We start from the raw sequence: 12,692 nt of genomic DNA, 5'->3' as shown, positions 1-12,692 counted from the left end.
TCATGAGTTTATTTCATGATCTATGATCTATGCTTTAATCTTATATATAATCATTACGGTGCCATCAATTCCTGCTTTATATACTGATATACATATGTTCTTTTTCTCATATATGAGTATAATTGCTGAAAGTTTTGGTTGATCACGCAAATAGAATCATACCCGTTTTCCTTTCTAACAATCTCAATTTTTTTTGTCAATAATCATGCCTCTCTCCTTTATTTTTGGTTTTGCAACCAAAACCCAACGTATTATCCCATAAGGTGCAACAGAGTCATTAGTTTTTACTTGTCTATTTAATAGCATTTTCTGGGGGTTTTTTTTTGTCAGTATACACTCATAAGATTTTTTGTGTGTTTCCCTCAATTGTCGTTAGGCATCAATCTTGATTCGTCATATATTTCATGATTACAAGTATTAGTATATGCCTTATGTTGTCATCTGCACATGCATTTATGAATTGATTAATATGAGAAGCAATCTTGACGTGATGAGAGTGATGACCGCTATCTATGTTGATTCAATTTATGGCAGGTTCAGTAACTCCCAAAGGTGGATCAATATTTTTTTGATATCCAGGTTATACAATCCTACGATTATGTGCATAAGTATGCTAAAAAGGTAAGGACGTATGATATGATTTTATTGCTCATAGACGGATTTCAATGACCATTGTAAATTCAATGCGATCAAAATATTTTCTTTATATGATTACACGAGGGCCTGAAGTTCCTCAAAGATTGTGTAGTGGAAAAATTGCGATATGAAGTCTCATAAATTTATACAATTACGAGGGCCAGAAGATCCTTAGAGTTATATAATTGGGTATATGAACTCACATATTTTTTTTATCCCCAATAATTATAAGAGGGCCGGAAGTTCCTCAAAATGTTTGGGTATTGGGGTTCCCTCCTCCGCACTTCAATGTGAATTTGAAGTTCAATTTTGAATGGAAAGCTAGAAGCTACGTTCTCCACAAGATAAAATTATGTTCTTGTGTGATTAGAGGAGAAAAAAAATTATCATTTTGTGAAGTGAAGTAGACCAGAAGTTCTGTGTATTTTCTTCATTAATGGAACCAGAAGTTTCCACAATTAATTTTATTGCATAGTTTATCTATTTATTTTTCTTCCCTGCAATTTTTCTATTTTGTTATGTACTTTCATTACAGTACTTATCTTTTAAATTAATTTTTTTTGTTTCTCATACGGACCAGCAGTCCTATACCTCGAACATATGAATTTTGAGTGTAATATTTTTGAATCAGAAGTTCAAAATTTCATAGTAGAACTTGAAGTTCTAACAGTAAAACTCAAACCCGAAGCTTTGAGTATAAAATATAAATTAGTTAAAAGTGAACTTGAAGCTTCACTTTAGTCACCTCGAGCCTGAAGTTTCGAGCATCAAATTTATTTGAACCCGAAGTTCAAATTACGAAATTTTAGAACTTGCAGTTCATAGAAAAAAAAATATTCGAACCTGAAGCTTCGATTACACATACAATTCATTCATAGTTTATTTGACTTTATGTCAACTCGAACTAGAAGTTTCGAGTAAATTTTCATATGTCGATTGATACATTCTTCTTTATGCCTACTTAAAGCATTCCACCTTAGAACCTGAAGTTCTAATTGTGCAAACTCGAGCCATAAGTTTTGAGTGGATATGTGGACAATTTATCGAAGAGTTTTAATCTCGGTCAACCCCAAACCTGAAGTTTTGAGGGGATTTTATTGACACCAATTTAAAAGTAAGCAGATATTTGACCGTTGGTTTATGACGAATGAGTATGAGTATACCCCAAATTTGTGATCGTGACTTTTGTAATTAAAAGAGATCATAACCTGTAGTTCCTTGATCCTTAATTACATGAGGACCTGAAGCTCCTCAATGATCATACTAACTAAATGACCATCTAAAGTCCTTCACTCATAAGTTATGGTCATGAAGTTTAAACTCAACATTTTGAGTATATTATTTTGGCCAGAAGTTCAAAATGCATTTGATGTTAATCTACATCAAACAACAATACAATAATTAAACGTCATGTTTTACCTGTATAACACGGACCAGAAGCTTCGTGTATATCCTATGAGATCTACTGTTCAATTCTTACCAATTGATTTGTGTCATCTTCAAACTTATGTTTTGAGTCACTTCCAGGCAATGCAATTTTCTCCATGGTGTCCAGAAAACATTATTAAGGCTTATGCTTATAAGGTTAATATAACAATCATCTCAGATCTTACATATCTGATTGATGGCTCCAGAAGAGCACACATATATTGTCTCGTTGCATTTTGTGCCTCCAACATAGTAAGAAAGCCGATTGACATGGCTATACCATGAAATGCCACCAGAAGTGGATCATGGCAAGAGAGAAATCAGGAGACAATGTAAATACTGCCCTAACATCCACATATGTGAGGAAATTAAAAATTGGGCATGTGTGACCTGTGATGCACTATATGGTGGATGTTTATCAAGCCATTTTCAAAATGTCACTAGTCAAATTAAATTGCATTGACTAATAAGAACATTGAGATTATCACACATCCCTGATGTCTTTTGCTTGCAATAAGCAAAGTTGCAAGCACTATTGTGTTATTCCTCAGATTTATTGTAACCTCTAAGTCCCCATTGAAACTAAATGTTTCTTAATCTGATTATCTAGGAACCTGATGTTCCTTAAGAGGTTGTTATAAATTGAAAAAAAATTGAAACCTGAAGTTTCTTGGATCTCCAATTATATGAGGGCTTGAAGTCCCTCCTCTTTATGACTACACAAATATATATACGTGACAGTGAACTTAAGGTTCTCCACGTAATAAAGTTACTTTTTTTATTATGGATTGTAGTCTTTAACTCGAAATTTTCGAGTATATCATTTTGGCCAGTAGTTCAAAATGAAGTTGGTCCATTCCAATTATCAGTATTTCACAATTAATGTTTACTGAAGCTAAGGTAACAACCATATCAAGAGTTGTAGATCTTGATCTATGGCTCCAAATGAGCTACTATCATGTTACCGAATTTGAAATATTGTTGCATTATTTGCTTACTATATGGTTGGAGAAGACTTTATGCTATCGGATATATACTGTGTTGAATTTTCTGCAGTAAATTAAGGCATATGATGTCATGAACCTGAAGTTCCTTGAACCAAATACACTATTTTGGCATGACCGGTTACTTCATCTTTTGTCAACCATGTTGCATGGAATCAGTTACAAGTTTGATGATTGCTAATCTTACTCACAAGCAAATTGTTTATTTACATATTTGCGAGTTGTCACTTTAATGAGACAATCCTCCTGCAATGAGGGAGAGAAATATTGTTCCTGAAGAACGATATGAATTGGTGTGAGATATTTATCCACCGTCTCATTTTGACTTTGAGAAATATCAAAACTAGTGAATTGATAAAAGAAAGTGACAAAATTATATGCTAAATGCAAAGGCATCTGCTTGGGTTAAAGTCCTTGAGACCAACCATATTAATACAAACAATGTAGACTCCATTTGATTTGTAGGATGCAAATGTATCCAATTGACATGGTTCTCCTGAAGAGAATGTCATTAAACAATATCACAGCTCCTAATATGGCTACACATACAGAGGGTGTAAGTATGCCATTCGGAAATGATGTCTTAGTGATACAATAATAAATCAATATGGTTGATGCTAATGGACAAAACATTTTTGACCTAAAACTTGGTTTGGGTTCGCCACCAGCCAATGAACACCTTCACTCCAAAGAAAGTGATAGATTTTTGAATGCATCTTTTGAGCATGGTCATAATAAGACAGTCTTCCCGCCGTTAGGGGGAGGAAAGACTACTGTCATTTGAATAACGACGTGAATTTATGTGGATTGTATCCACCAGGTCTAAAGTTTTAAATTCCCAAAACAGGGAAGATTATACAAGCCCTATAATGCTCTATATGAGATTATAAGTAAAAAGATCCACATTCGCTACATAATTCATCTATGAGAGATGACTGTCCTAGAAGCGACAATGTATGCCCCAGAAGTGGCATGGGTACCTAATATCAATAAGCTTATTATAGCTAATGCATGCATATAAGAATGTGTGGGATCTATGATTGTTAATCATCGATGATAATTTACATTTAGTAGCTACCAAAAATCTTTAAGGGCTGTATGAATGCTATACCACGTTTCACCATGAATGTCGACAAAGTATATTATTGGCCAAATTGGAAAGAGGCAATTCCAATGAAATTGAATATTTGAAACGTGATGAAATACTTGGACTTTTAACCCTACATGGTACAAAAAGATCAAAAGTGAAGATAAATCACTATGACACAATGTCTATTTATAGAGACATGAGATTATGAATATCTTCCCTTATATGAATGACAATTTTCTATAAGTACAGTGTTACATATAGCTGTTATATTGACGAGAGATTTATGGCACTTTGTCATCGTATATTATGAAGACACATTGCTAAAAGCAAAATCTCAAAAGCAAAGTGTCATAATAAGTGTATTTCTTATCAAATCCTCAAGGGATTCAAATACATGAATGATTCAAATGCAAGTCCATGAAAGGTTGAAAGAGCCTGAAGCTCACTCATGGAATCAAATAGTCTAAAGCTAGCTCATATGTACTCATTTCGTTCTAGTCAACGAGATCTAAATTGCCTTAATGAGTACTATGACGAGACTACTATTGAATTCGAATTATGATTATAATGCTGCAACATATTCTAACTTTCGCAAAGTTATGAATTACTTAGAGCTCTTGAAGAGCTTATATGAGACATATCAATACACAAAGATATTGATGTGTATGGCTAGGTATGCCATGATGATTTTTCAATGTTTTAAACTATACAAAGTTAAATGTATTAATTTATTTATATTTTCTAGCTTTGTTAGTATTGCCTTAACTTTGCAGGTATGAAAATTTATGATGAGCCCCTATATGCAAAGCACACATAGTCTCACTTCAGTGATAGACACATCAAACTACTATACATGGTCCATGTAGCTTATCGCATACATAATTAAGTCTTGCAACAATCAGGGGGAGCATCCGGAAGTATGCTACTTAGGACATATGGGCGTTGTGCTCTTTTTGTCCTTCGACCAGGGTTATTTTTGTCCCATTGGGTTTTTGTTACCTGGCAAGGTTTTTAACGAGGCAACAATAAGCGCGTCCAATACCATCATTCATTAGTGGACATCCAAGGGGGAGTGTTGTAAATATTATTATCTATGTGGCTGTCCACGTAAATACTCATTAGTTGTGTACTTTGATGTAAACTCTACCTCTATTTAAAGGAGGCTAATGAGACTGAATGAGAACACTTCTATTTCCTCCCTACTATGCTCTCTCCATATTCTCTCTACTTTATAACAAGATGTTTTTAATTTTGAAAGTTTTAGTAAGTTTATCCAAATAAATAATCTTATAATTGCCAGATAAATATTTTATTACCCCCCAATAATCTTTTTACTACCGCCCAATAATCTCATTATTATCTTCTAATAATCGTTTTATTGCCCACTAATGATCTTTTTACTGCTTGCTCTTGGGCTTTATGTAATTTCTCATTCAATGGAAAAAAGAAAAAGAAAAAAAATTGTAAAAGACAACACCCAGTTGATACGCAATGTCTTATCTCCCTTTTCTTATCTAATTAAGCTAACTAGCTGAGGGCCCAGACTTCTTTTGCACATGGTAATTGCCCAGGAGATATTATCATGGTAGCAGATGAAAGTCTTTGGTTTGGCAATCGTGGATTTCATTACTTTTCTTCAACTCCATCTTCCCAGAAGATTATGATTCACCAGTTTCATCTGCCACCTCTCAAAACGTCGTCGTCTGTGGCATTCCCCAACCAACAAGTACCCAATCTCCGATGAGCCTCGTCTCCCACAGTTTCTTCCTCCACCGCACCACCGTCGACCTCAACCTTAACCACCTTAACAATGTCTTCGTCGCTGTCGAGTTCCCCAAGCAGGACCCTAACAAGATCCGGATCGCTCTGGAACACACCGACTTCTCTGGCTCAAGCACGCCAAGACGAGTGCTCACTTTCACGTCTTCGTCATCGTCATCACCGTCAAGACTGCTGCTGCTTACGGGTCCAAGCAAGATCTCTTTCCTCTCCGGAAAGAGATTGGATAGGGGAGGGCAGGGGGGAAGAGAGAGAGAGAGAGGAGAGGAGAGAGAACGTGTAATTGTGAGTGATTTGTAGTTTCATAATTTTTGAAGGTTAAAAGTGACATTTTATCTTTAAATTGGGTAAGTGGGCACATTAACATCTTACTGGAGTAAGTGGGTTCATAATAGTCTAAAATTGGGCATTTGGTCAAGATCCCTTGACAAATATGTCTAACAATATATCTGTGACTACTTGACCTTGACCTAAAGAAAAAGAAAAATGTGAAGAAGTCTTTCTGGAAATTTCATGGTTAAAGACTTGAAGTTAGGGTTGATTGATCAAAGTTAGGCGAAAAAAAAATCACAATTTATATGTAGACTAACAAAGGAAAATAAAATAAATTGGTACAAAATTAAGACAATGAAAACCAAAGTAATCTAATATGGTGTTCTGTACTAGTATCTCAATTCAATTATAGCGAATTCGACTTTTTGATCTTTTATGAGTTTCATCACATTTCTTGATTTTGGATCTCCGAGCATCTTCATTCGTAGCCAATTTTTCCATTTTTGGCCTACCCATCTCTCCAACCATAAACCATTACACGGACTTCCAAAAAAAAGTTGGTCCGCTAACATTTTTAAGGCTAAATTTGACTTCCATTGCATAGTCCAAATTGTGGGTCCCATATATTTTTTTATGTTTTGTTTATTTATGTATTATCTTTTATACATTTATGAAATAATAGTTTTCCTATACAAATGTATTATTTATAATGTTTATGAATATAAAAATTACACCATTGATAAGATCTTGTTGAGATCTTCAATATGAGCATAATATTTGATATGTTCAAAATGTTTTTGCTTAAAAGTGTCATTTCAAGTTTTATGATATGTATACACACACATATATATGTTTTTATTTAAGTAAAATAGACTAATTTTATTAATAGCCTACTCAAAACGATACACGGAAATATATTCCGAGCTGGGAAAAAGAAAATTGAAATGCGAAATGTAAAACATAAACAACATAAAGTAAAACAATGAAACTAACAATTATTGAAATATACTTAAAAAAAAAAACTAAAATTGGCTAATATTCCAACAAATTAGCATCACTTCCTCCATAACCATCACTTGTTCTGAATCCGCCACTTTGGTTGTCCTCGGGCGTAGTTTCAGCACTACTTGTTCCAAATCTACTACTTCCTCCAGCATAGGGCACTTCTCCATACTCACCACTTCCTCCGAATCCACTTAGCCGTTATTTACAACTATTATCGTACAATTTTTAGTCAAACTAGCCATTTTTGACAAGACCCGCTCTGAAATCTCACCCTGAAATACGAGGTGGCCTTGCGGGGCCCACTTTCTGAGAAAATCCTACTGAAAATTTGGCAGAACTTCTCCTAAAAGTGGACAACCCAAAACTTGTTAAAACAAATTTACACTTCTAAACAAACCTCCATAAACTCCTGGAGCCACCCTACTCCCAAACCGAACAACTCCACAATTTAGAGTATCAAAATAATCCAAATATCTCAAGTTTACAACCAACTCATAATTTACAATATTAATACAGAAATCCCATGGTTATCAGAGCAATCTAAGAACAAAGAAATATGATACACAAAGTAGGTTAGCTAGTAACCTATAGATGATAGATGGCAGTGATGGTGCTAAGTCTCAACTTCTAAGCCGAACAGCTACACTGCGAACTGGGCATTTGAAACCAAAGGACGTAGGGGGAAAGTAGATAAAAACGTTAGCGTGAGTGGACAAAAATAAGTAATTGTAAAGAAAAAGGGATTTTATACTTTCCCACATTTATTTATTTAAAAGTCCAATGCATGCAACATTTATAAATTAAATATATTTCTCGTAACATGAAAATTCGTGAGAACATTCCACCCCCGTTGGTTAAGAAAAATTGAACTAGCGCCGCTAGTCAAAATAAATATAAAGTATGGGGAAGAAGTTATCACCATACGAAAAAGGAAGCCTCCCACGCTCTAGAACCTCCCAGGTTCTGCTCAACTCAGCCGCAAACACATAGTAAGCGGGGAGGAGTACAAATAGGCTGGCTAGTAATAAAATAAAACGACCCAAGTATGGTGGTTTAAAATCCACGAAAATCGAAAATCAGTAAAACTTCCCCAAAATCTCATGAGAAAAAATATATATATAACAATGACGTGACCTCGCACACCAAAATATTCTCGAATTCATAAATCAAAATGCAAGAAATAATAAATATATATAATTCTGGAATCACCTCGGAAAGACTCGCCAAAATTCAATAAAAAAACACAAGTCTAAAATCGAGCATAACAATTTCCAATCCAAAAGTCCAATCGATAAAAATAATTCAATATTTAAAATCAATTAATATGCTCAATAATTTAAATGATAATTTAATAAATTCTTAATTAAGAAAATAATTGCATGCATTATTTAAAATCAAACGTCCACTCACAGTATATGGCTAAGCTTGCCGTTGATCCGAAACCTCCTCGTGAGAATCCTCCTCATGTCCTGTACAATGCAGCACTCATAAATAACTAAGCACATAACGGAATTTAAATTTACGTCAAATGAAAATTGAATCCTAACATCGCCTTTATGCCCTAAAGCCTCCAATCTTCACCACTAATATCGATTTAATACTTTAAAGGTTTTAGGGTAGAACTGAGAGAAATCCGACGGTGGAATTCTCATAAATCGCTAAACGAAAATCCTTATTCCTGAAAATTCACAATTGAAACAAACTCCTCCGATTTCTACCAAACTCGCAATCACAGATTCTATAACTCACAAGTAATTTATCCAGCTAAAAACAGAAACTAAAATCCTGCCCTACAAGCGTCCACTCGCCACCCCCACGCATCGCCGTTAACTCCACCTCAGGCCACCAAAATTTACCAACAAGCACATCTCAACATTTGCAACAACTTTTTCCACTGTGACAAAGCTTGAATATACCTGCATTGGCCAGAAAACACCTTGAATAGTGAGTAAACCACCGTGAACAGTGCCAAAAACTTCCAAGCTTCGATTCTCATTCCACAGCTCGATTTGAGTTATGAAACTTGGAGGGATTCAAGAGTGTTCCAAGGCGCTTCTGCTAGTACCAGTTTCGTCGCCGAAGGTATGTGGCTGGATTTGGCAGAAATCGGCATTGACCTCCAAACTGCAACAGTGATGTTCTATTCTCAAATTCTTTCTTCTTCGGATAAATCACGATGACCCACTGCTATGGGCGTGTGGAGGAGGAAGAGATGGTTCCAAAAAGTCCAGTGGCATGTCGATTGGTGGCCAGACGGCGACAAATCGAAGAAAATGAGAAAAAGGCCGACACGAGAGAGAGAGAGAGAGAGAGAGAATGAAATTTTTTACCAACCTACCACAATAACTTCCCATATTTATACGAAATCATCATGAATACAAACTTTAGTTTTTCTGTTATAACTTTCACATACGAACTCTAATTTTTACATACCACATGCACATACTTGGTTTAACGTCCTCTACCACTTTCATGAAGGAAGTTTTTCTAAAAAACTGATCCGAACAAAAAGTTAACTTTTAGGGCCACTAAAAGTATCGAACGAAGTAAAAGGTGAAAATAATTGTCGTTTACCGTCCAAATGACTAGTAAACCGGTAAATTTAGGTTTAGGACGTAACAATTTTTCTTATCCTTTTCAAATTATAGCTGTTGGAGATGATGGTATTTCATTTTTCGCTTATAGAATTTGGTTTACGGTGGCAGTACTATTTTTTGTTGATAGGCCAAATGGGCATCTTGGAGGGAATATTCCCTTTTTGGTAGGCTAAATCTGTTTGGCCTTTAGCCTATAGTGGAAGGTGCCCTCAAGAGAAGCTAAAGCGCAGGCTGATGCAGCAACCAAGCTAGCTAAATAGAGGTTGTGCACTGTGTATTGGACTAATGGTCCTCCAACCTCCATGCAGTTTTCTAGCCTCTCTTAGCACGTATATATACTGTACATGTCTTGACTTCTTTTGTCATAAACACTGAAACTTTTGTTGTTATCTGTATTTGGATATAAGGTCATCTCCAACCCTGGGTTAAGGGGTTGGTATAGCCCAAAAAACACCATTTTCCATCGCCAATCCAAGGCTATGCTATAACAAAAGACTAATTTTGGGGGCTAAAAGGGACAAGCTTTGTTTAGCCCTTGGGCTTCTTCTTCGTGGGGACCATGCTGGTGATCCAAAATTCTGATCAACAAAACAAACGGCTGAGATTAAATGGCAAACAATAAAATAATATGACATTTAAACTTATAGCCCTAAGGATTGGAGATAGTAGAAAGTAAGAGTTATAATATTTGCATTAGTAGTGATTATCGGGGGCTAAAATTTAGCCCGGAGGCTATTTTAGCCCCCCACAGCTGGAGATGGCCTAACCTTTTTGCCTTTGGGGTTTCAATAAATGAATTACAGACCCAAATAAATAAATAAATAAATCTTTTCCATTATCATCTTGCTATAGACATTTTTTCTTTGTACCACTTTACAGTTTTTTAAAGGACCCCCTTACTTATAAAAGGGTCCTCCCAATTAGTATCTATCTATCTCTTCTTACTATATAAGCGTGTGGACTTTTCTTCTCCGTTTTGAGAGTCGGCAAGTCTCCAGTTTCTCCACCCCCTGTGGTGTGTCTCCACCCTTTTGTGGTGAGTTTCCTGAGCTTGGTCTTAGCTTTAGATATGTTTATGTCTCTTTCTCTTTCTATCTTTCCTTGTTCTTGCCCAATTGTTCATCAAATTTCCAGATCTACTATCAAATTTCACAGTCTCCTCCATCTCAAACACCTCACCCTCTCATCTTCATCTGAATTTTCTCTTTTTCCACAACCTTATCTTCGCATTCAACCCTTGATGTCTCGACAGAGACTTGTTCACTTAACTTCACACATGAAGATTGCAGCAGTACCGAAAAACCACCGAAGATTGTGGACATCACCGGACCAGTGGTGTTGTGATGCATGGTGGTCTCCACCTCCACGACTACCTTTACTAAGTTTTTTGTTTTGTTCTTGTTGTTTTTCCTGTGCTTGCAATTTAGGTGTGAAGAACGGTGGAGAGTTTACTTGGCCTCTGGATGTCAAGATTCTGTCGGGTTCAGTTGGTCGCAATATCACCATGGCGGCCAGCAGAGGCGTTGAAGTGAAGAGTTTGGTGTTAGGTGACAGGACCCGCCCCGGATTTCACCTTGAAATCCAAAGTGACCCTGCGGGGCCCACCTTAGAAGAAATTCTACCAAAAATTTGGCGGAACTTCCCCTAAAATGGGCTACCCAAACCTGTAGAAAACATTTACACTCCTCAATCAATTCATCCTTATGCTCCTGGAGCCACCCTGCTCCCCAAATCAACATCAGTCTCCAATTCACAAAACACGCATCCCAACTCAAATATCATAAATCCCATAGGTAATCAGAGCAATTCTAACAGAAAGGTATAAGAGGAAAACCTAATTCAACGACAGATGCGGAAGCCATGCTGTTGACTATGCCTCAACTCCGTGTACGCCCGACCTCAACCAATTCGCCTGCAAACTGGGCATTTGAAACCGAAGGGCCCAGGGGAAAGTACATAAAATACGTTAGCGTGAGTGGACAAAAATAAACAATTTTTAAACCAAGTGGATTTTATACTTTCCCATATATATATATTTCCTTAAAAACTCTCGATGCATGTAACGATTCAGAAAACAATTCACGAGAAGCCCTGCTCAAGAAAAACCGATTAGCCCCGCTAGTCACAAACAACCGAGAGGAAAGATCGAAACCCCGATACTCGACAGGATAAAACCAGCCCCGCTGGTTACACGGAAATCAGACTAGGCCCCACTAGTCGAGAAATGGTAAGATATAAGGAAGAGATATCACCATACGGGAAATGGAGCCTCTCAGGCTCTACCTACCCTCAACTGCCACTCACACATAGATTGTGCGAGGAGGAGAACTAATAACCTCAACTTCCACTCACACATAGATTGTGCGAGGAGGAGACCAAATAACCTCGACTGCCACCCACGTGAGGAGGAGAATAAATCACCTCTACTGCCACTCACCAACACAAAGTAGGTGAGGAGGAGAACAAGCTACCTCAACTGCCACTCACCAACACAAAGTCAGTGAGGAGGAGACCTAATCACATAACCCGCGTATGGTGAGGAAAAATCATCGAAAACCAGTAAATCCATGTAGCTTCCCCACATTTCTCACGAGATAGAAACCATGTATTCAACGACGTGACCCCGCACACCAAGATTACTCTCAATTTCAAAATGGATAACTGAGAAATAGGAATAAATCGACGGCGTGTCCCACATGCCCAAAATATTCTTATATCCGTAACCGAAACCGGAAATTAATATAAGCAAATCCCATTTCCAAAAAAAAATCTCTCAAAATCTCCAAGAAACCAACCAAATCCAAAATCCTTAATTAGGCACTTCCGATGCCAAAACCAAAGGTCAATAAATAAATAAATGAGAAAATCCAACTCCATCGA

This window comes from Rosa chinensis, chromosome 4 (assembly GCF_002994745.2).
Source record: "Rosa chinensis cultivar Old Blush chromosome 4, RchiOBHm-V2, whole genome shotgun sequence".
NCBI classification, from domain to species: Eukaryota; Viridiplantae; Streptophyta; class Magnoliopsida; order Rosales; family Rosaceae; genus Rosa; species Rosa chinensis.
The sequence above is the reverse complement of the archived record's forward strand: the minus strand, read 5'-3'. Positions refer to the sequence as shown.